Source organism: Podarcis liolepis (assembly GCF_965112155.1).
Source record: "Podarcis liolepis genome assembly, chromosome: 1".
NCBI lineage: Eukaryota > Metazoa > Chordata > Lepidosauria > Squamata > Lacertidae > Podarcis > Podarcis liolepis.
In genome coordinates this window covers 16,975,979-17,000,452 of record NC_139554.1, presented here as the reverse complement: position 1 = coordinate 17,000,452, position 24,474 = coordinate 16,975,979, and the positions used below count along the sequence as shown (strand labels likewise).

General features: G+C 45.9%; 1 protein-coding gene across 1 annotated transcript in view; it reads right to left on the bottom strand.

Annotated features, from left to right (window-relative positions):
* BEGAIN (brain enriched guanylate kinase associated) overlaps positions 1–24,474 on the bottom strand; it is a 185,763-nt gene that overhangs the window by 36,602 nt on the left and 124,687 nt on the right. The window lies entirely within an intron of this gene.

Here is a 24,474-nt window from a genome sequence, read left to right as displayed (position 1 = left end):
TCTCTTAAAAGTTGGAGGCAGCTTCGGATGTTTGCAAGCCTATCCGTCCATCACGGGAAGATGCCTTGCACAGAGTCAGACCGTTGGTCCATCTAGCTCAGCATTGTCTACACTGACTGGCAACATCTCTCCCGGGCTTCAAGGCAGGAATCCTTCCCAGCCCGACCTGGGGATGCCAAGGACTGGACCTGGGACTTTCTGCGTAAAGAATTATCTGCATCCAACCCGCTCCCCATGTGTCTTCCCCTTTCCAATGGCCACAGTGGTTATGCTCTATCATTACTGTTGGAGGCAGAATACCTCTGAATACCAGTGGTGTAGTGTGTTGAGGGCCATAAGGGCAGTTGCCCCAGGTGCAAAATTGTTAGGGGTGCAAAATTTCAACAGCTGGTGCTGCCTCAATACAGCTGTACACTTCCATCACTGGTCTCCATGCAGACCAAGAGGTGACCTCTACAGGCAATGGAACGGCTGCAATCTCCTGTGTGATGTGGATGCCATTAGACAGTTGAATGTGCATGTGCACTCTTATCTGTTTCCCTCCCTCCAGCCCGTTCTGCGTGGCCCTGGGTGCTGGCAACCCATGATATGCTGTGGGTCACAGGAGGGGAGAGTGCTGTTGAGGGCTTCCCATGGCATGTGGTTGGCCACTACGAGAAGAAGAAGAAGAGGAGTTTGGATTTGATATCCCGCTTTATCACTACCCGAAGGAGTCTCAAAGCGGCTAACATTCTCCTTTCCCTTCCTCCCCCACAACAAACACTGTGTGAGGTGAGTGGGGCTGAGAGACTTCAGAGAAGTGTGACTAGCCCAAGGTCACCCAGCAGCTGCATGTGGGGGAGCCCAGACGTGAACCTGGTTCCCCAGATTATGAACCTACCGCTCTTAACCACTACACCACACTGGCTCTGATGAGATCAGGACCTTGGACTAGATGGGACTTTGGCCAGATGCAGCAGGACATTTCTTATGTTCTCCATGCCATCTGGAGCACAACTGCCCCATGGACTACTTTAAAAGGGTATCAGAAACTTTCCTGGACCATAAAGCTAAGCGGCAAGATAAGCTGATTTCATCTCCCCACCCCACCCCTCTGCCTTATCTCCCCAAGTACATGGGGATAGACAGATCTGCACTTTATAATGGGTTAAACTATGCTGTTCAGATTTTTTAAATATATATAATGATAGAGGTCCCTTACCAGAACTGCAAGCGACTGTGAAGTTCCAGGGTAGTGGTATAAATTGGTTAAATGTTAAGCAAATTCCCCTCCTTATTAGGGAACCAAAGATACGGGCCAAAATACACACTCTCTGAAAATATTTGAAACTTTTATTTCATCTTGGGACTCTGAAAATGGTCTCACCTCCATTTTAAATTTTATAATCCTAGACTCACAGTTCTCCCCATTTGAGAATTCATGAGTGGTCTGGGAAATGGACCTTGGAATGGAAATCAATCCCTCAAAACGGGCAAAAATCCATCTAAATCCTTTATCTTGGAGTCTGCTAATGTACATGAAAATTCATTAAAAGCACTTCATAGGTAGTTTCTGATTCTGGCCCGCTTGAATCATATCTCAAAGCCCCCTCCTTTGCTGGAGGGGGTAACATTCCAGAGGAACCTGCCATCATATGTGGTGGGACTGCACCCCTGTAAGTTCTGGGGTTTGAAAATATCAGAAATTGGGACCATAACTGGACTGGATCAGTCTAGAGCAGTGTTTCCCAACCTTTTTGGGCAAAGGCACACTTGTTTCATGAAAAAAATCTCGAGGCACACCACCATTACAGCCCCGTGACGTCAGCGCGCAGCGTCACGCCGGGAGGGACATGAATTGCTAGCAAATTACATAATCACCTCCTTGAGGGCTGGCTCATCTTCTCCGAAGGCAGAACCCCATTAATTAACAGCATAGACTCACACCATAGCCAAGACGAGGGGGGAAAATCTCAGTCATGCACAGTCATGCACATGTGGGGGCTAAATGAGGACGAAGACCGGGCAGAGAGCAGGGTTCAAATCACCCCACCTGGCCAGGACAATCCCTGGGTGCTCCCTTGGGCCACTCGCCTGACCCACCTCGCAGGGCTGTTGTTGCGAGGATAACACGGGGAGAACCACGCGCGCCCCTGGGAGCTCCTTGGAGGAGAAAGCGGGCGATGAATGCAATGCACGAAATATATGAGAGGCGACCAGGTTTTGCAGGTGAGGGGCCCCCGCCAGCCTCCGCTTCCAACACCCGGCGCAACGACGCCGAAGTTTCCCCCCGGGCTCGGCTCGGGGAGCAGCGCTGCTCCCCCCCGGCTCCACTTCGCCCTCCCGGCTCTCTCTGCCGCCCACTGGGGACCCCCCTCACCTGCCAAGTCCGGAGCGCCGGTGGAAGTTGCATGCATGCATGCAGGGCGCCGCGTTGCCATTGCATTGCACTGCACTCCATGCAACGCCTGCACGCATGCATTGCCTTGCACGCTCGCCAAGGGGTCTCCCCGTGGTCCGATGCGTCCCCTCCGGCGCAGATGCAGCATTGCAAAAATAAAAAAACCCCGACGCAGCCCTACCTGGGGGGCAGCCTCCGCCTCCCCGCCCCGCCTCCGCGGGGATCCCCGGGCTCCATCCTGCCGCCCGATCTCCGCGGGGGCGCAGGCAGGCTGCGCAGGGTCTGCGCGGAAGAGCCCCTGCCCGCCCGGCCGCCGCCGCCGCGCTCATTCCATGGCCGGGAGAAGAGCGCTTCAAACAAAACGCCCGGCCCGCCAGGCCACGCTGGGAAACGTAGTTCGCGCACCCCGCACGGGCGCGGAGCCCAAGGGCGAGGGGACTACGGATCCCGGCAGCCCCCGCGCCGGGGACGGAGGGGGAGAGGCCGGGTGCAGGGATGGAGGGACGGGTGGGCGAGCGAGTGAGTGGCAGCCGCCAAGCCTTGGCCGAGAGCCAGGAAGGGCCTCCCCGGAGGAGGGAGGCGCAGAGTGGGAGGGAGGGAGGGAACCCCAGGGGTCATCTAGTGACGGCGCCCCAATCGAAAATTTGACTTTAAAAAAAAAATCTTTCGAATTTTTTAATTTTTCCCGCGGCACACCAGGCAACATCTCGCGGCACACTAGTGTGCCGCGGAACAGTGGTTGGGAAACACTGGTCTAGAGTTATAGCACAAGGGCGGAAGGATATCATATCCCACGACAAACTGTCTCCATGAGGCTTTGTAAATTGCAACTTCTGAAAAAGTCACTGGACTTTACAGCAAAGTGGTGGCTCTTTGTAAACAATTTGTCATAGGAAACACTGGGCCATCCCTTTAAAATGTGATTTTATCTGGAAATGCTTATGATTTGTGGCTGTACAGGTTTTTTCCCCTCTGATTTGTATTTTATGTTATGGATTCATGCACTACTCTTTCTTGGTGGTTAGCACGAGTGTTTATTTCCCTGCCCGTCTTTTCTCAAGTTTACAAATAACTGAAAAACAAAACCCAGCTGCTCTTCTTTTCTCCTATGAGAAAAGAGATGTAAGGCTGTGTACAAGGAGGCAGTAATTGATCTCTAAATCTGAAAGCAACCAGAATATGGAGAATGCAGTTTAGGTAATCAGCCCTGCCTCAAATCCCTGTTGCCTTTTGTTTACTGTGGAAGCGAGCCTGGTAAGACCTTGATCCTCACTAAAGCCTGTGTGCAAAAGCCAGCGCTGATGTGGAGGTTTTGCAGATAAGCTTCTGCTTGGGGAAGACTGCTTGTCGACGGCTATATAGTTAATCTCAGAACAAGCATGCATATTTAACTCTTCTTAATGTGAACTTGCCTTGATGCTAAATGATTATTTGGAACATTAAACCAAAAGGGGAACATTTTGGAATAGCTTTGCAGCAATAATGCCCAAACCTGGCCATCGGTGATAGCTGATTCCAATTGGAACCAGTAGGGTGGAAGGCAAGGTGACCAAGCCTAGATGGAGCCAAAGCTAACGACAAGCCAAGCCAACTAATCCCGATTTTGTCCCCATCCTCCTCTGATTCCCACAAAGGCAACAGTAAGGAAGAGGAAGCCAACTGCCCTGGAATGGCTATATGTAAAAAGGTAGGCATGTGGGGGCTAGCTGAGTGCCGTCTGAGGTTGGAGGATCAGTGCCCCATTTGCCTGAATGGACCAGCTTCTATCGCTGACCACCTTCGGCAAGCTGCAACACTGAAGGGAGGGCATATATAGTGTCCATCCCACTTACTGTCATTGGTACACATGTTCCCTGCTTCTCTCTGGTTCTGCTTCCTCATAAGGAGCCAAGGAAATTGGCTTGTGCTGGGTCAGGTCATTAGGTCTAGCCTAGGATTGTCTCCTCTAACTGGGATGAGCGCTCCAATATCTCAGGTGGAGGTATTTGCAACTCTGACCCTGGAGACCCGCACCATGCAAAGCACCATGCCATTCCACTGCAGTCCTTTTCTCAGTGCCTTCTACCAAGGAGATGCTGGAGTGAGGTCAGGAGCATCATTCCTGGACAACTGGTGCTCAGTGGCCTGCTGCCTCTGAACTTAGAGCTTGCCAAGTTAGGTTTTGGATGTAGAACATCTCAAGCATCCCTAGTTGGAAGAGGTGGGAGATGCTTGGGGGAGTGAGATGTGAGCCTATTCATGATGGGGGACTCACAGTCTAGTTTGAGTATTAATTTGGTCAGTGGAGAATATGCTGAGGCTGAGATTTTGGACATGAAGTTTCTTAGGGCACCTAATGAAGTTTCCAAGGCATTTGCCCCTGTAGCAGCATCTCGAGAATCAGGGAGGGAGAGAATGAGAGAAGGTGGAACTCTTCCCTCCTCTCTCTATCACTGCTGCATCAGTTGCTGCAACAATGATTATAATGATGCAAGTGGACGTGGTGACTTTTGAAGGGAGGAGGCGTTGGGAAGTTATGAGGTTGGGGGAGAGATCCAGATCCGAGCATGCTCATTAACTTCTTCCTGCATTTACAGCAAGGTTAGGGTGGCGCTGTGGTCTAAACCACTGAGCCTCTTGGGCTTGGCTATCAGAAGGTCGGTGGTTCAAATCCCCGTGATGGGGTGAGCTCCTGTTGCTCTGTCCTAGCTCCCGCCAACCTAAGCCAGTGTGGTGTAGAAGAAGAAGAAGAGTTTGGATTTGATATCCTGCCTTTCACTCCTCTTCAGGAGTCTCAAAGCGGCTAACATTCTCCTTTCCCTTCCTCCCCCACAACAAACACTCTGTGAGGTGAGTGGGGCTGAGAGACTTCACAGAAGTGTGACTGGCCCAAGGTCACCCAGCAGCTGCAGGTGGAGGAGCGGAGACACGAACCCGGTTTCCCAGATTACGTGACTACCGCTCTTAACCACTACACCACACTGGCTACACACTGGTGTAGTGGTTAAGAGCGCTAGTCTCCTAATCTGGGGAACCGGGTTTGCGTCTCCGCTCCTCCACATGCAGCTGCTGGGTGACCTTGGGCCAGTCACACTTCTTTGAAGTCTCTCAGCCCCACTCACCTCACAGAGTGTTTGTTGTGGGGGTGGAAGGGAAAGGAGAATGTTAGCCGCTTGGAGACTCCTTAAAGGGAATGAAAGGCGGGATATCAAATCCAAACTCTTCTTCTTCTTCTTCCTAGCTCCCGCCAACCTAGCAGTTTGAAAGCATGCCCAAAAGTCCAAGTAGATAAATAGGTACCGCTCTGGTGGGAAGGTAAATGGCATTTCTGTGCACTGCTCTGGTTTTGGTGTTCCGTTGCATCAGAAGCAGCTTAGTCATGTTGGCCACATGACCCAGAAAAACTGTCTGCGGACAAACGCCAGCTCCCTTGGCCTGTAAAGCGAGATGAGTGCCCCAACCCCAGAGTCGTCTGTGACTGGACTTAACTGTCAGGGATCCTTTACCTTTACCTTTTAGGGTGAACTGTAATATGGCCCAGCTGTCAGTGTGCCATAACCTCCAATATAATACCTGTGCATTGATGCCACCAGAAGCATGCTCAGAGGCGCCAACTTCTGGAAAAGATTGTGGGGCCCTGATGCAATGCATTGACTTCATGTGCACGATGTCACAAGGATCCAGGGGATGGAGCTGAACATGGCAGCAACCCAGGCCCAGCAACCGGGGGACCCCATTCCCCCTGCTGTTCAAGGGAAAGGCAGGAGAAGACACCTCTGGCCAAGGGCAGCAGCATCAGCAGGAGAAGCCACTGACCACCAAAACTGTGCTGAGCTCCATGTTCGCTCCCCTCCACCCTGTGAAAAGTGGAGGGCCCTGGCCTCTTCAAAGAAACATTGGGAGACCACAAAGTGCCTCAGCTCCTAGGCGTTGGTGCCTATGAGCATGGTAGAGACTGAAGTAGACTTGAATTGAAATTAACTGAGCTCCTTTTCAAGTTGCAAGGGAGTGAGGAAGTTTGGATTGCTGAGTCCAATTTCAGATTGTTTTGGGTTACAACTTCCCTCCTCCATAACCATTGACTGGTGAAAATTGTAGTTCAAAACATCTGGAAGGCACCAGATTTTGGGCAGCAGCCCTATACACTGACTTTTCTGCAGTTAGGAATGAAAATGGTGGGGAGAGAGAGTTAAGGGAGGGCCAAAAAGATTAAAATGAGCAAACTCACAGCTTCCAGGTGCTCTTATTGCGCTTGTGCACTATGACTCCCCCTTTTTATCTCATACAGAGCCTGCTTGGGAGGACATAATTTTTTTGTATCAAAGGCAGCATTTACAAGTTCCTTTTCCTGGCGAATTTCAGCTAAATAGCCAGTGAAGAAAGCAGCTCTGCTAATGTTTGAAGCAAAGCTCTTAGATCCAGCATTAAAGGTGTCAAGACAAATAAGTTTACGTTGAAACCCAAAGCAAGAGTGGAGAGAGCCGCTCCCTAAACGAAAACTCATTGTTTCCTGTTTCTGCACTAGAAGGAAGCAGGGAGGGAGGGAAAGAAAGAGAGACTGCACAACACCCAAGGGCCACATTGTGCTTCTGATTATAATGTGAGGCAGAAATCATTCCATTGCTGCAACCGCCGAGCCCAGTCTAATTTCCAGCTTTTGGCGGGGAAGGGGGGTGGAATGGCAAATGAAACCAACCAATAACAAGTGGATATCTTTGAAACCCTGTTCGTTTTGTATTTCTCCATTATCTGTTCTATGCTTGTTCCATCTCCCTAGTGCTACTTAGAAAGCTGGTTGTTAGTTTCAGGGATAGTGGGCATGTATCTGCCTGCAACAACATTAACAACAACAGCAATCTATTACAGTGGTACCTTGGGTTACATACGCTTCAGGTTACAGACTCTGCTAACCCAGAAATAGTGCTTTAGGTTAAGAACTTTGCTTCAGGATGAGAACAGAAATTGTGCTCTGGTGGCATGGCAGCAGCAGGAGGCCCCATTAGCTAAAGTGGTGCTTCAGGTTAAGAACAGTTTCAGGTTAAGAACGGACCTCTGGAACGAATTAAGTACTTAACCCGAGGTACCACTGTATTTGTACCCTGCCCATCTGACTGAGTTGCCCCAGCCACTCTGGGCAGCTATAGCGTGTTTGTGGGGTACGATCAGGTATGATGGCAGGGTTGGGAATGTAAGAACTTAAGAAGCTGCCTAACATCAATTTACAAATGGCTGACATTGAATCTGCTCCCCCCGAGGGATAGCCCCACTGATCCTCTGCGACCAGTTCCAGTCAGGCTGGCTGACAGTGGTCCTGAACACCCTCCAGAAACTGGGTTTTGCCCCTCAAGCCCTTCTAAGTCTGGGGTTGGGCCAGGCAAAAGCTACGGTCAGGCAGAGAATCATAGACACCGAGAGACAACAGGACTGCTCAAGGTGCCCCGACTATAAAATTGGAGAAATCGAGCATATCTCTTCTTTCTCGTATCCATAAATGCTAGAAGGGCCTTTACACTCGCCAGAAGCTCGGCTCTGCCCTCGCTGGTCCTGGAAGAAGCCTTTAAAAAAGTCCCATATGCTCAGAGACTTTACACCTGTTCATTGGGGGATATAGGAAGCCCAGACCACTTGTTCTTTAGATGTCCCTTTTATGAAGAGGAACTTAGTAAGACCATTGATCCCCTCCTGGTGAGGCTCACTGACCTCTCGGAAAATCAAAAATTTGACCTTTTCCTGTTAGGCAAAGATCATAAAATGACCTGGATAGTCGCCAGATTCTGTGTACAGATCTGTAGGCGCAGACCATCCCCTGACTCAAACTAGTTCGTGAAGAAAATCTCCAAACACGGTTCCATGGGTGACTCTGGGTCATATCTATGCGGTAGCTTATCTTAAAGTTTTAAGTGTCTATATGCTTATCGCATTTATAAATTTTAATATTATTGTTGTACATTGTTTTAACTGTTTGTTTTCTTTCTGGGATTGTACCCCCAAGTGTGTCTTATAAGCTGGTCTCCGACCGTAATAAATTATCTATCTATCTAACTTAAGAAGAATCTGTGGTTTCTAGCAACTGGTATTCAGAAGCATTACTGCCTGGGGCAGAGCAACGGGAGCTCACTCCGCCGCAGGGATTCGAACCACCAACCTTCTGATCAGCAAGCCCAAGAGGCTCAGTGGCGGCAACTCTTTGTAACCACCCACAGATTTCCCGAACTGCAGCCCAGAGAACATGCATTGACATTGCGATGTGGCTGCCTGCCACTACTTCTCCCATTCCTTCCTTCCTTCGCCGCATCAAAAGCTCTGCTGCATGGCAAACTGGGAGACCTGTTCATTACAGCAGGTCGGGGGAGAAAGAAGGAAGGGAGGATGGCGAGAGGCCATAGGACAGAAGCAAAGCATATGCCTTGCATGCACAGGGCCCAGAGTTCAATTCCTGGCATGCCCATGTGAAAGGAACCAAGAGAGCAAAATCTCTGCATTGCCTGCTGTTTGTCAGAATCGACAACACTGGGGAATGTATGTGCTGGGCTGTGGGGAGTCATTTATATGCCAGGTCACCACCCAGAGATCTAAGGCAGATTCTTCAGTATGCATTCAGGCAATCCAAGTTATCCACAGCATTGGGCTTCCATTGAAGAATCTTCCATATACTTCCTCCTCCTCCTCCAGTACCTGCATTCTGTTCCATTCTGCTTTTGATATTCCTTGCCCGTCTCACTGTACTGTGCTACGTTTAAAGCAGGACGGGGAAGCCACCTAGGTTTATAGGCAATGCCACGGGAAGCAAATATTTATCATTAGCTCCGTCAACTAAGGAACGGTCTCTTTCATCCTGTTGGCAGGGAGTGAAAATATTGCTGCTCAGCTGATTTCACACATCTCTTAATTAGGCTACTTAATCAGAGTGCTTTTTGATCTGAGCATTATTGTTCCGCATTGCAATCTAGGGGGGATTTGTTGGGCTAAGATTGATCCTATGGAAACCCAGCCGTATTTGCTTTGAGGCTAATAAAAAAGGGATGATCCTTAAAAAAAACACAACACTCCTACCAGTAAAAATTATTCCCATAGGTGCTGCCTCACAACCACAGTGGATTGCATAATTCAGATCTATTCAACCTGTTTAACTCTTTGTTCACCGTGTTGGAAGAGAGGCTTTTTGTTGTTGTTCTGCATGTTGTTTGCTATCATGGTGAAACTAGATGTTTCTGAAAACACACAGGGTCTGCTACACAGACAGCACCCCCATGATAATTCCCCACACAGAGTAATGTTTCTCTTTCTCTTCACTGGTTCTCCCAGCAGCCAATGAAGTGGTGAGAGATGGGGAAAGGCAGAAATTGATGAGATGACAATCTAGAATGCAACCACATTGAGTATCATTCTGGTCACCGCATCTTAAAATGGATATCGTAGAGCTGGAAAGTATAAAGAACAGGGCAATTAAAATGATCTGTTTCGGGGGCTAGAGCACCCCCACTACTGGGAACAACGACAACAATTGGAGCTTCTAAAATTATGCTCCGGGCAGTGGATGAAGGGAATGCTTTTCCTCCCTTGCTGATCATTCTAGAGCAGGGTTTCCCAAACTTGGGTTTCCAGCTGTTATTGGACTACAATTCCCATCATCCCCAACCACCGGCCTTGCTAGCTAGGGATGATGGGAGTTGTAGTCCAAAACCAGCTGGAGACCCAAGTTTGGGAAACCCTGTTCTAAAGCCTGCAGTCATCCAGTCAAACTAAAGACTGGAAGAATCGGACCAGACAAAAGGCTGTACTTCTTTGTACAGTACATAGCTAAACTATGAAATTCTTGAAAACAAGATGTGGCAATGGGCGCCAGTGTAGAACCCAGAGGATCTGGATCACCATGGTTGGAGAAAAACTATTGGGCTGAATAGGCATTTGGTCTGATCCAGCAGGGTTTTTTTTTTAAAAAAAAAATTATATAAGCACTTCCAAAAAAAGTTTACTCCTGCTACAGGTGGCAGAGGAGCTACGGTGAGCAGCCCATCTGTGACTTCTATAGAATGTCAAAAATGAGAATGGCAATACTCTAGGTTGTTTCAAAGGGCATTCTGGGGCAGGCTGAAATATGTAGCTCCGATTTTGGCCCAGCACTGATCAAGTCATGTCCTAAGATTATACTTTTAAATGGGCAGAGCTGTTTATATTGTTTGCTTGGATGCAACAATGAATGCACTTTGCATTTTGTCTGTTATTAGCTCATTATGCATCCTGCCTGTGCCAAATTATAATTCCAATGCTTGTGATTAGTGGCTGTATTCTATATTTTTCTTGCATTGTCTGGTCTCTAGTTCATCAGGCTTCCCTCTTCTGTGTGTCACACTGAAAATCTTATTCAGCAACTTCTCCGGCTTCTGAGATAACCAGCAGGCATGGCACACAGTGTTTCAAGGATATCTTTGCCAGTAAATGGCTGTAAATGTTGCCGTCTTAAGAACAACCCTATTGAAATGGGACTTTATGCCCCTTGCCACACTTTTTCATGTTTTCAGTACTTTGGAGAAATTGTGGCATACACACAATGAGGGATGGGGGAGAAAATTGAGCCAGTGCATATGTAAAGGCAAACCTACCTAATTCACTCTTTCTAAAAGAAGAGGTGAACGTAAACACAGCCATCTTTCAAAATTTGCCCTTCTCCAAATTTTGCAGTTGAATTAAACAGAAAAGTGATATGCTCAACAAACAAATAAACAAACCTGGGTAAAACAAACAAATAGAAATGCTTGGGTAATAATATGTGGGCATATAGTAGTCGTTGAAGGATGAGTAACTTTGAGGCCTTAAACAGACCTTAGTGAAACATGGTAGATCCTTTAGGGAGAGACAGAAAAACACAACTCTCTCAATGCTAAAGTAAAAAATGGCATATTTTTGTGCAGTCCAATGAACCTTTTGTGTACTCTGAGAGAAGCATCTGTTTGACCTAAGTTAAGCGCAGGGGAACGTGTGCAAGGTTTATCTGAGTTTTAGGCACATTAGTGGGGTTAATGCAGTGATGCCTTGGTGCATGGCAGTGAAGTCTACCAGCTAATCTTTTGCTTGCCTAAGTGATATATCCCATTGGAATTCCATCCCAGAACAGAAATCTGAAGAGAGGCTGCAAAACTATCACACCCCAATTAACTGGAATGAGCTTAATTAGGATCTCTGCTTTTCTGGCAAATCTCCCAGGGAACCTGGACTAATGAGAATGGATGCTGGTTGACTACTGATTAACTAGAAGAAGGTTAGCATGTGTTTAGCTTAATGAGCCTGGATTGGCCAGCATCTCTGTTCTAATGTGCACCTTGGAAACCAGGGTGTCTGGCCCTAGTTTAAAAGTTCTGCAGTGCAAGGCAGCCTCACTGATCTGAATAGTCTAGGAGACATTAAAACTGACCAATAAAATGGGGAGACATTAGTCAATGGTGCTAAAGCACACACTTTGCAGGTTGATACAATCTACAGGCAAAGTTTTTTCTGACTACAATGACTTGGCTTCTGCTTCCATTTCTACTCCTGCACATCCATTTCCCTACCTACCTAGGTCTGGTCACTGCATTTGGGTCTACACAAGTAGGAATATGAGGTGGTGGAATCAATTGCACTATTTCAGGTGGGGAATGTTGTTTTGAATGTTCCTCATGTAAAACAAACCCTTGTAAGAAAAACGAAGTATTGCTAGCATATCAGAGAACGAGATTCTCACTTAGCATATTCCTCCCTGTGCTAGCTTTCTGCTTGCATGGAATTCACCCCCAGGAGCTGTCAAAAATGTGGTATCCGCTCCCCTGTAGTCCTACTTCACAAACACAGAGAAGCATATGTATGTTGCCTTGAGTTCTACAAGAGAAATGCAGATTATAAAGGCAATAACTAAAATAAAGTATATCATTAAGATCCTTGATATTCTTTTAGACTTGCCATATTTGGAGTGCTGTAGATTTTTTTTTTTTTAATGCTTTCCAGCAAACCTTTATTTTTACAGGTATATAAGCAGGATTGCTATAGGTTAGCGAAAGTGAACTCAAGACTCCAAATTCATCATCTTAGCAATGAAGACGAGCCTGCAAAGGCTTCCATTTAAGTCTTTTCTCTTTAATTTGGCACATACTTAAAGGTTGGTGCTGTCGCATTGTAAAGTGCCTTGCAATCCCTTGCATGAAAGCACAGTAACAATGTAGTCTGAATGATTGATGGCGGCTGTTAAAACACCAGTCCAACGTTACCGTTTGCAATTCCAAACGCTGGCATCATCTATAAAGTTGTCCAGCAGGCCTGCTTAGGATCATATAGAATAATCCTGGATTTTACAGTGCTATGACCAACCATGGTAATTAGGGGAATTAGGATAGGCTCTGCCTCTTCCCTTAGGAAAAAAGGGGTTTCACTGGAATAGAGGAAGGACAGTACCAGGACAGAATAGATCTTCCTCTAACCAGAACCAGTGCCAGCTGCTGGCAGCAAAACGTGTTCTCCCTAACAGAGAGCATGTGTTGCGGTGGGGGCCAGCAGGCCACCCCACTGTTGCTGGGCAGATCCGTTTGGATGTCCATGGGCAGTGATTGGGTAATTTGTGTCTCTGGGGAGACTTCGATGTTGCCAATTTGGAGGTGGGGTCAAAGGTTTTAAATACTGGGCATGCAGCCTTCAGCGTCTTCTTGGGCTGAATTGGGGTGGTGGTGGTTTGTTTGCTTTGTCCTTGCTATGCCTGTCATGAGGTCGCCTGCTGTTGGGGCAGGGGCCTGGTAGGAATTTTGTCCATTTGGCTGATTGGCTGGTGCCATTTGGTTTTTGCCTACTGCGTAGCAAATCGTCACAACTTGTCAAGTTAGGCATTGGTTAAAATTGGTTGGTGGAGGGGTAAGTGCCTACCCCTCCAATGGTGGTGCTGCAAGGGAATTCCGTTAAAGGAATCTAGGGGCTTGCCATCCTTTTTGTCCAAGTCCCTGGCATTGGGCTTGGACCGTGCAAGCCCCGGGAGCATGCGGGTGAGAAGTGAGGGTCTGTTGCCCAGCTTCATTTCTCCCCAATATTGTTTTCCCTGACTGGCTTCCGCTGGAATCTGGAAGTCAGTTCTGTCCCTGGGGCAAGGACAAATAGTCGTAACCAATGCCTAAGCAAATACTCACATGTGTGTATTTAAATAAAGTTGTGGCCAAAATCATGCTAAAAACCTTAAACAAAAACTGATGTGTGAAGTATGAGCTTATTTGGGGTGATGCGCAACAGTGTGAGCTGTAGTGGGCAGCTGATAGCTGTCCAGTGTTGTAATTACATAGGAAGATACCTTGTATGGAGTAAGACCACTGGTCCCTCTAACTCAGTATTGTCTACACTGACTGGCAGCAGCCCTCTAGGGACTCAGACATGGAGCCTTTTCCACCTGTACCTAGAAGAGAGTGCTATTCATAGAGGAAAAGGCTATCAATAGCTGCCAGCCATGATAGTTATACTCTGCTTCCACAGCTGGAGGCAGCAATGATTCTGGATACCAGTTGCTGGAATCATATACTCATAGAATAACAGAATTGTAGAGTTGGAAGGGACCCCGCGGGTCATCTAGTCCAACCCCCTGCAATGCTGAAATCTCAGCTAAAGCATCCATGACAGATGGCCATCCAGCCTCTGCTAAGAAGCCTCCAAGGAAGGAGAGTCCACAACCTCCCGAGGGACAACTGTTCCACTGTGAGACAGCTCTTACTGTCAGAAAGTTTTTCCTAATGTTTATTCGGAATCTCCTTTCTTGTAATGTGAATCCATTGCTTCAAGTCCTATCCTCCAGAGCAGGAGAAAACAAGCGTGCTCCATCTTCCATGTGTCAGCCCTTGAGATGTTTGAAGATGGCAAGAATATTATTGGCACAAAAATGGAAGCAAGAATTACTGGCGAAAGAAGAATGACGGATGAAATTGATGGACTATGCAGAACTGGATAAATTAACAGGAAGGATTCGAAACCTGCGGGACCAGAGATTCTTAGAAGACTGGAGTAAATATACGAACTATTTGAAAAAGTAATTGTAATGAACAGATTACGCTAGTAGGACTGCAAGAAATTTTGTAAGGAGGACTATCTGAAATATTGCAAGAAAGACTATGAGGAGAATCATTAGTTAATGATAATTAAGAGTAATAGAGAAATTAAGAAATGCAGAATAAGTGATAAAGAACGGAAAATCATCAGAGGTGTTGATGGAAGTCTAAAACATTGTATAAGATAAGATGTTATGTTACATGATTGTTGAAAATGATATGTTAAAAAAACCAATAAAAATGTGTGTGTGTGTGTGTGTGTGTGTGTGTGTGTGTATATATATATATATATATATATATATATATATATATATATGAGAGAGAGGTTTGAAGATGGCTATATCGCTGTAATGGGTATGAGTTACTCGTGCGTAAACTGGTGCCTTTCTCGGTTAATTTGCCTTGTTAAAACTTTCTGATTGCACAGCCCCTTTCTCATGGTGGCTGCCTCAGTCACTGGCAGAATCCGCCAGTGGGCGTTTCTTGAACCTCTTCCAACATAAAAGTTGTTTGACACCCAGTCTCCTCCTCCTCTCACTGCGTGGGAGTCTTCTGCGCAGGGAAGGCGTGGGTAGCGGAGGACCTGGGCTCTCCTCACTGATGTCCAGTGAAGAGTCCTGGAGCCCTCTCTCCACTTCCCCCGTCTGCGCTGATTGGCTTCCCCCTCTACTGAGCTGTTTCTCCCCCTGCTGCTGGGTCCTTCGCCAGCATCATCTGGGAGCCTCCCCTTCGCCTCTCGCTCCGATGTCAGTTCCCTGACAATCTCCTCTCAACCTCCTCTTTTACTTCTCTTGATCTGGACACTATACTTCTGTCGACGCAGCCTAGAAGAGTGTTAATATGTTTTTTGCTGCTGCTGCATCACGCTGTTGACTCATGTTAATCCTGTGGCCCACCAAGACCCCTAGATCCTTTTCACGTGTACTGCCAGTAAGCCAGGTGTCCCCCATACTACCACAGGAAGGAGAAACCACAGGAGGGAGAAGCTTCTTGTGCTTGAATCCTGCTTGCTGGTTTCCCATAGGCATCGGTTGGCCACTGTGAGAATAGGATGCTGCTCCATTGGCCTGATCCAGCAAAGGCTCTTGCAGCCTTCCACATGCAAAGCAGATGCTCTGCTACTGAGCTATGACCTTTCACTATTGCTGACCATTGGTCCAGCCAGCTCAGTATTGTCTATGCTGGCTGACAGGAGTTTCCCAGGGGCTCTGACAAGAAGTCTTTCCCAGTCCTGCCTGGAGATGCCAGAATTGGACCTGCAACCTTCTGCATGCATGTGCATTATTCACAATACCTCAGTGTAGCATTGCTCACCAATCTGATGTACTGTACTCCATATTTTAGGTTGTAGCTCTCTTCACCCCTGAATACAGTGGTACCTCGGGTTAAGAACTTAATTCATTCTGGAGGTCCATTCTTCTTAACCTGAAACTGTTCTTAACCTGAGATACCACTTTAGCTAATGGGGCCCCCCGCTGCTGCTGTGCCACTGGAGCACAATTTCTGTTCTCATCCTGAAGCAAAGTTCTTAACCCGAGGTACTATTTTTGGGTTAGTGGCGTCTGTAACCTGAAGCGTCTGTATCCTGAAGTGTCTGTAACCCGAGGTACCACTGTACAGTGGTGCCCCGCAAGACGAATGCCTCGCAAGACGGAAAACTTGCTAGACGAAAGAGTTTTCCGTTTTGGAGGTGCTTCGCAAAACAAATTTCCTATGGGCTTGCTTCGCAAGACGACAATGTCTTGCGAGTTCCTGCTGGTTTTCCCCCCTCCCCCCTTTTTCTAAGCCGCTAAGCTGCTTGTCAGCTGATCCGATCAGCAGATAAGCTGCAAAAAGCCGCTAAAAGCCGCTAAAAGCGCTAATCCTCTAATCCGTCAGTGGGCTTGCTTCGCAAGACGAAAAAACCGCTAGACGAAGAGAATCACAGAACGGATTCTTTTCGTCTTGCGAGGCACCACTGTATTGGCCATGCTGAATGGAAGTGATTGGGAGTTGTAGTGCAGAACTGGAGGGTGCCAGCTTGAAGACTGATCTAGGGCATTGTAGGCAATATGAAAGGGTGGCCTCCCAAATCCTTGCCTCTGCTGCTTGGATCGGCCTTCACTGGGCAGGAAGCAGCTCAGCATAGGAAAGAGACTGCTCTTCACAATCGTTTTACTTTTCTGTGCCAGCTGAGATTTCACAAACAGGGCACTGATCCCAACACCATCATTTCCATATTTATCTTGTATTTACAAATAAAGGTCCTGGCCTGGTGGAACGCTCTGCCACAAGAAATCAGGGCCCTGGGGGATTTGACATCTTTCCGCAGGGCCTGCGTGATGGAGTTGTTCCGCCAGGCCTTTGGTCAGGGCTCAGCCCGACTCCCTTTCTCTTTTTGTATAAGAACTAGCATGAAAGAGGCCTCCTAGCATTCTTACAGGCCTATATAAGAACAGCTGGGCCTGATGAGCATTTACTGTTCCCAACCCTAATCCTGTGGAAAACCATCTAATTAAAATCTAATTAGATTTGATCCTGACTTGTTTTTAGGAGGTAATTTAATTATTGCCTGATTTTATAGCAATGTTATATATTTGAAGTTAGCTGCCCTGAGCCTAGTTTCAGCTGGGGAGGGCAGGATGCAAACAAAAGTTTATTATTATTATTATTATTAGTAGTAGTAGTAGTAGTAGTAGTAGTATCCGTTTAGACACCATCTCTCCAACATTTCACATTAGGAAATATTAGGATATTGGGATGTGGAGGTACAAGGATTTCATATCCCCAAACCTCCATTTTATTTACTACAGTTCATGGGCGGCACTTCAGCTAATATTCCCCACCCCTGTTGAGAAATCTGTTCCCATTTTTAGCAATCCGCTCAGTTAAGTTCTGCCAAAGCTCTATGCAGTTTGAGTCAAGTCTGATCTCTTGTTTAATAATGCATCAAAAAATAGATATCTTGCCATCACAGCCCAGAGCTAGCCAAGGAACACGGGGAAAGAAAAAGAACTTGCAGATATAACCGGAAAGCACTACACCAGGAGGAGGCAAAATATGGCTTTTTGTAGCACGCTATGTTCAAAAACAACTTTTCACACATCAGAGTGCCAACCACATCTCAGCACTAAATTTTCCATGCCATATTTTCTGCTGGTCAGTGGGAACTCTTTTTATCTAAGGATATAATTCTCTTGGGACAAAGATAGATATTTAGAGAAGGAGTATTCCTAAAAGTGAAAGTTATGGGCCAGGGCTTGCCAATGCACCAGCAGCAGGCATCAATAGCACCTGCAATGGCTTCAGTAAATATCTGCTCAAAAATGCACAATGCATGGGAGTTTGCTCCTCATGCTCAGTTCCTGTTTACACTGGCTTCTCCTACACTGAACACACCCACCCACACCCCTTAAACATGTTGACCTTTTATTGGATGCCTGGACTGAACACCCAGCCTTACTTCCATTTCTGGACAGAGGAGAGGTGCAAAGGAGCCTCTCTGTGAGTGAGTGCAGCAGTAGCTGTCTCCACTACTGATGGAGGAAGTGCATTTCTTTGAATGCCAGCAAAGCAACAGCAGGCGTAATAAAGAGTCCTATGAGATCAAACCAAAGTTCCATCTGGTTCCTCACATTGACAAGCCAGATGATTCCAGTAGGCTTAGAAGCATGAATGCAACAGTTTCCCCACACTGCTCCCCCCTGCAGCAACTGATATCCAACCACATCCTACCTCTGCATCCCTTGTTCTTGTAGAACTCTTTTTTCATTTCCCCTCTCCTCCAGGATGGACAAATGAAGCCTTCAAATGTCAGCAAATCTCAGCATCATATTTTGTTTACAAAGTGCCTAAGGTGTATTACGAGCATGCATACAATTCTATCCCACATAAGTAACCCCCATCTAGATGCATCTATTGTAACATTGACACTTGCATGTGACATAGAAGCAAAGTGGATTCATTGCTTTGAAAAAAAGATTTGTGCCCACAAGCTGGTGGGAGAAAAATGAATTGCTTGCCCCACCCTATGATTTGTCATTTTCATTCCCAGTACCCAAACCTACTCACCCTGTCTTTTTCATTTTTGCACCAATCACTGCTCAAATTAAGTGTATGTGGTATCTATCTATCTATCTATCTATCTATCTATCTATCTATCTATCTCTATCATCTATCTATCATCTATCTATCTATCATCTATATCTATCTATCATCTATCTATCTATCATCTATATCTATCATCTATCTATCTATCTATCTATCTATCTATCTATCTATCTATCTATCATCTATCTATCATCTATCTATCATCTATTGATCTATTGATCTATTGATCTATTGATCTATCGATCTATCATCTATCTATCATCTATCATCTATCTTTCATCTATCTATCTATCATCTATCTATCTATCTATCTATCTATCATCTATCTATCTATCTATCTATCTATCTATCTATCTATCTATCTATCATCTATCTATCTATCTATCTATCTATCTATCTATCTATCTATCTATCATCTATCATCATCACCATCATCTCTCTCTCTCTCTCTCTCTCATCAGATCAGATTCAGGGGAGATTGCTTGCTTGCTCAGTGACATAGTTTCATAATGGCATTGCTGCTGCCATACCCATTTCTTTGTCGGCACATCTCAGATTCATTCATGCAATCACTGTTCAACCTGCTTTTCCATCTGTGTAGAACTGCCTTACGGTGTGCTTCTGGCTTTCTAACATTTGGATTGACAGCAGACAGCAAGATCTCTCTCCCCCTCCCCCCCAATTTGCTAGCAAGATGGCCAGTAGGTTAGATAGTGGAAAGCACCAGAACTGTCTGTTCAGCACCTCCTGTAGGGACAGCGTCCAGAATGATCGTCACAATCATCTAATGTACAGTTTGGCTCTGGTCCAGCTACACCTACATTGAATTGGAATTGTCAGTGGTGCTCAGTTATTTGAAGAGCTGGAGCTATCAGGTTTGGGGCTGTAAATAGGCAGATGCCTGAGTTCCATGCAACCTTATTGATAGAGATGTTTAAAGAGCATAATTTCCTCTCTTCGTTTTTGGAGACATTAAAGCCACAAGTAATTGAGTTTGAGACACTTCATTGAAGAGGTTGGCAATGGCTCAAATGCTCTTTGTTTCTGTTATAATGGTACTAAATCAGCACTAAACAGAGTTAATTATAGAAAATGTGCATGAGGATAAAATGTCACCAGCAGAAACAGCTGGCATATCTACCTCCCATTCTACTTTTCCATCGTGTTATAGCTCTTTTCCCCCTTCCTTTTCTGAGTTTAGATGTCTTGTATTTCATTCCTTCTGACAACACAGGGGAATAATAATTTTAAAAACTGAAAGAAATTAGGGAGTGAAGACAAAGGTGGATGAAAGAAGAAGAGTTTGGATTTGATATCCCACTTTATCACTACCCGAAGGAGTCTCCAAGCGGCTAACATTCTCCTTTACCTTCCTCCCCCACAACAAACACTCTGTGAGGTGAGTGGGGCTGAGAGACTTCAGAGAAGTGTGACTGGCCCAAGGTCACCCAGCAGCTGCATGTGGAGGAGCGGAGACGCGAACCCGGTTCCCCAGATTACGAGTCTACCGCTCTTCACCACTACACTCACACTGGCATGACAGCATGACTTTGATTAAAATCTAATTTGAAGAAATAGCCAATGTTTTTACCACCATAAAACAACAACGGAAAACCCCAGCTTATGACAAACAATCTTTTTTAATTGCTCAAGAAGACTGGGGAGGGTAACAATGCCAATAATCCTGCCTTGTTGCTCAGATCCAGCACACAAATCTTAAATTCAAGAATGAACTTGTTACTGATAGACACACACACACACACACACACACACACACACACACATGTACTGTGCCCAGTTCTGAGCACCTCATTTTAAGAAGGGCATTTACAAGTGGGAATGTGTCCAGAGGATGGTAACCAGGATGGTGACAGGTTTTGGAAATCAAATCTTGTGAGGCCCAGTTGAAAGAGTATGTTTAGCATGGAGAGGAGAAGGTTAAGCACAGATGTGCTAGCAGTCTTCATGCAGAAGGTAGGTCAGGCTTGTTCTCTATTGGTCCGAAGGATGCATGCTAGAATCCAGGGGAATATAGTTTTCATGGTTCCTGACATCATGAGCATGCATGACAACAACCAGATTCAGGAACCATGGGAAATATAATTCCTATGGACCCTGATGACTCACAGAATCATATTCTAAGCGTGCCAGGAACCACTTCACATAATTACTGACACCACTGATGCTCTGTATCCTTGTGGTTCAATGATCCCATTAAAAATACCATATATTCTGATCATGGCTTCTTCAAGTATCAGTCCTGTTTACTGAGGCTACTTGGGCCTAAAAAGAGTATTGCTTGGACAGCAGAGATGGTAGCTAACCCCTCCCCCAAAAAGGAAAAGTTGCAGCATTTGGGACTTACTAGTTTAAAGAATGATAGAGGTGACACAGTAGAAGTTTATAAAATTATGCAAGACATAGAGAAAGTCCAAATTCCAGAATTCCAAAAAGTCTTTCTCCTTCTCTCACAGCACTACAATTTGTGGAAATGCAATGAAACTGAACGTTGGATGATTCAGCACAGTTTTTTGTTTTGTTTTAGTACTTCTGAATGCAGTGCATAAACTATGGAACTCAGTCCCATAGGAGACAATAACAGCCTCCAACTTCGGATAGATTTAAAAGATGATTGGACAAATTCATGAGGATAATGCTATCAGTGGCCACTGGCCTCAATGGCTTGGCTTTGCCTCAGAAGGAATGCTTCTGAACACCCATTGCTGTAGACCACAGGAGGGGGAACGGCATTTGCAACTGTGTAGCTGTTAGCTGGTTCCATAGCAAAGAGCCATCTTTTAAAAATATGATGCCAATTTTATGCTGCTTTTGTTCTCAATGGTTATGTGCAGCTAAGGGGATGTCTGTGCGCTTGAATGTGAACACACACACAAAGCCAAACCCACCCCTCCAATCCCCTGAAGCTACATCTCTGGAACAGACAGACATAATTTAATAATGTGCAAGAAGAAAAAGAAAAAGAACTTTGAACAGCAGAGTTCCAACAAGTATTTTGCAAACAGAGAATATTGAACCGTGTATCCTACCACACAGGGAGACACCACAGACACCTGCAGCTCAATCTGGGGCTATCTGGGTGTGTCAAGTGGTGGGTGGAGGGGAAGAAAGAGAGGCAGACAGAAGTCTTTACAAAGAGCAGTACGAGGCTCTTTGCAAGAGGGCTTTCAAATAGCCCCTTGTTGCACGTTGGCTTCGTTTTCATGTTCCCTGCAGGAACAGCCATGAGTATACAGCCAAAATGAACAAGATTGAACCATCTGCTCACTGAGGTGTCCTGGATTGTATCTGGGGACATGCAATGCCTTAGCAGTTAGCACCCAAGCTTTAGGGCTTGAGTCATCAGCACCCTGTTTTCCAGTTTATGGTGGTGAAAACAATGTGTTGTAGAAAACAGGAGGTCTATGCTTTCCTTCCATATCCCCACCCAGACCATCTTCTCTATACTGTGCTAGTTATGTGTTCTCTGGAGCCATTCTGAAGTATCATCTCTATTTTTAAAAATTAAATGAATTGAGCAGGGTCTGATGAATTTATGGAGGCTGCTGCTGTTTTTATGTTTCTGGAGATTGGTAAATTAGCTAAGCCTTTGCAAGACTCAGTCTGGTTTTAACACTGATGTGTACTTTCAAGGTGCTCATTTCAGAAGCATGTACAAGCACCTACTGATTAGTGGCTCCTTATTGTATTGTGTACTGATTAACTAGGCATAATAGAAATAAGATTTCCTGGCTGCACAACAGCCAACCATTAGTTAAATGGCAAGACCTGCTGATTGGTCCATATGAATGATGACCAACTTGGTCTTATTTAGCCTTAGTTTGCTAGATGTGGAACCTTCAAGTATTTCTCCCTCTCCCATAATACTATAATTTGGGGCTATCCAATGAAGCTGAATTTTGGAAGATCCAGGACAGACAAAAGGAAAGATTTTTTCACATGGATTTTGCTGCTGGTGATCACCAATTTGGGTGGCTTAAATGCGGATTAGACTGTTAAGATTCCTGCTCCGTGATTGCAGTCATGGGATTGTTGTCTATCACATGACGGTGTATGTTTTGACTCCACAGAGTGCGAAGTGACGGAGACAGGATGTTTGTGTTATTGTGTTCTGTGAAGTGGGACTATTGTCCTTTGTTCTCTCTCTTTGCTGTCTGATGAGAAAGAGAAAGGAGCTAAGTCAGAATGCTCTGAGTGGTTTATGTGTAAATAAATGTAGATTAACCAAATGCTGGGCTACTGAGTTCTGTTACGCAAGCTGCGCAAACTCTGCGGATCCCTAAGTGTGCTGATGTCTATTGACATCAGTCGCTGTGACATTTGGGCAGAAGAAAGCTTTTGAAGCTCCTGAACGATAGACCAGGAGGGAGAGAACATGCCAGTCGGGCATGTGTCTCTACCAGGGTTCTACACAAGTGTGAGACGGATCCTGACATAGACAAGTTCAGGGAGGAGAAGACTATCAATGGTTGCTAGCAACAATGGCTATGCTCAACCTCCACTGTTAGATACCAGTTGCTCCAGGCTGCAAGGGGCGATATCATTGTTGCACCCAGGTTCTGCTTGTAGTTTTCCCACAGGCATGTGGTTGACAGCTGTGAAAACAGGATACTTTACTACATGGACCAATGCCTTAAGCCAGCAGTGTGCATACAGGTAAAGGTAAAGGTAAAAGTATGGAACACGGGTGGCACTTTGGTCTAAACCATTGAGCCTCTTGGGCTTGCTGATCAGAAGGTCGGTGGTTTGAATCCCTACTACGGGGTGAGCTCCCATTGCTCTGTCCCAGCTCCTGCCAACCTAGCAGTTCGAAAGCACGCCAGTGTAAGTAGATAAAGAGGTACCGCTGTGGTCAGAAGATAAACCATGTTTCTGTGCACTCTGGTTTCCGTCATGGTGTTCCGTTGTGCCGGAAGCGATTTAGTCGTGCTGACCCGGAAAGTTGTCTGTGGACAAATGCTGGCTCCCTCAGCCTGAAAGCGAGATGAGCACCACAACCCCATAGTCACCTCTGACTGGACTTAACCATCCAGTGGTCCTTTACTTATATAGCTAAAAGATCAAAATTACAGCTCTCAGAAGAACCTAAATTTCCTGCAGCTGGTGGCTCAGCCCTAATGCAGTGATATGTAATTTTAAACTCCGGCCTTAATAGTCTTATTAGACTACTAATTGTCTAAAGAGGCGCCCTGCTTTAGATGGAGAACACATATTACTTCTCCTATTTCTGCTCATTCTGCTGAGGGGAGTCTTAGACTTCAGTCCCTAAGTCCTAACCTGACAGCACCATCCCTGCTGTTATATGAATGAGGGCAGCTTGTGATGCAACCCATATTTCCCGTTCTACCCAAAGTCTAAGCCATGGCATGGTGAACGGGAAGGCGATCAAGCAATGGTACGTGCCGGTTGAATCATGCAGAGTCATTGATGTTTGTTCTCCGGGTGAAATTGTGCATCTATTGCACAGCATGCATGAATAACGTGGCACAGCACTGTAAAGTAGGAGATGGTCTATAACAATGCATTATACAAGATATTTCTAGCTGGTGGGAAGAGATGGAACTAATTCACGGTTAATTCCCTTGAGTCCCTAATGTGATCTTCGGAGATGAGATTGCATTGACAGTAACTTGTACAAGGGAAAGGGCTGCTTCCCCCAAATGCAGCAAATAATTAAATCGATAAGTAACTAGAGGTGAACTAATAAGACTGCTGACAGTAGATGTCATAACATTACGAATTCTATTTGCTCCAAATACTGTTGTAGGAGCGTGGAGGGCCCAATTATAAAAAATCCATATCCATGCAAGCCGTCTAGCCACACAAACAGCAATACTCATATCTTGATTAATGCCATGCCTTCCTCTAGGTCTCCCAAGCTCTAGACTGTCTTATCTAAGCAGGGAGATATCCCCCACCCACCTTTCTAGGCTGAGAAAATGAAAAAGATTTAATGAAATT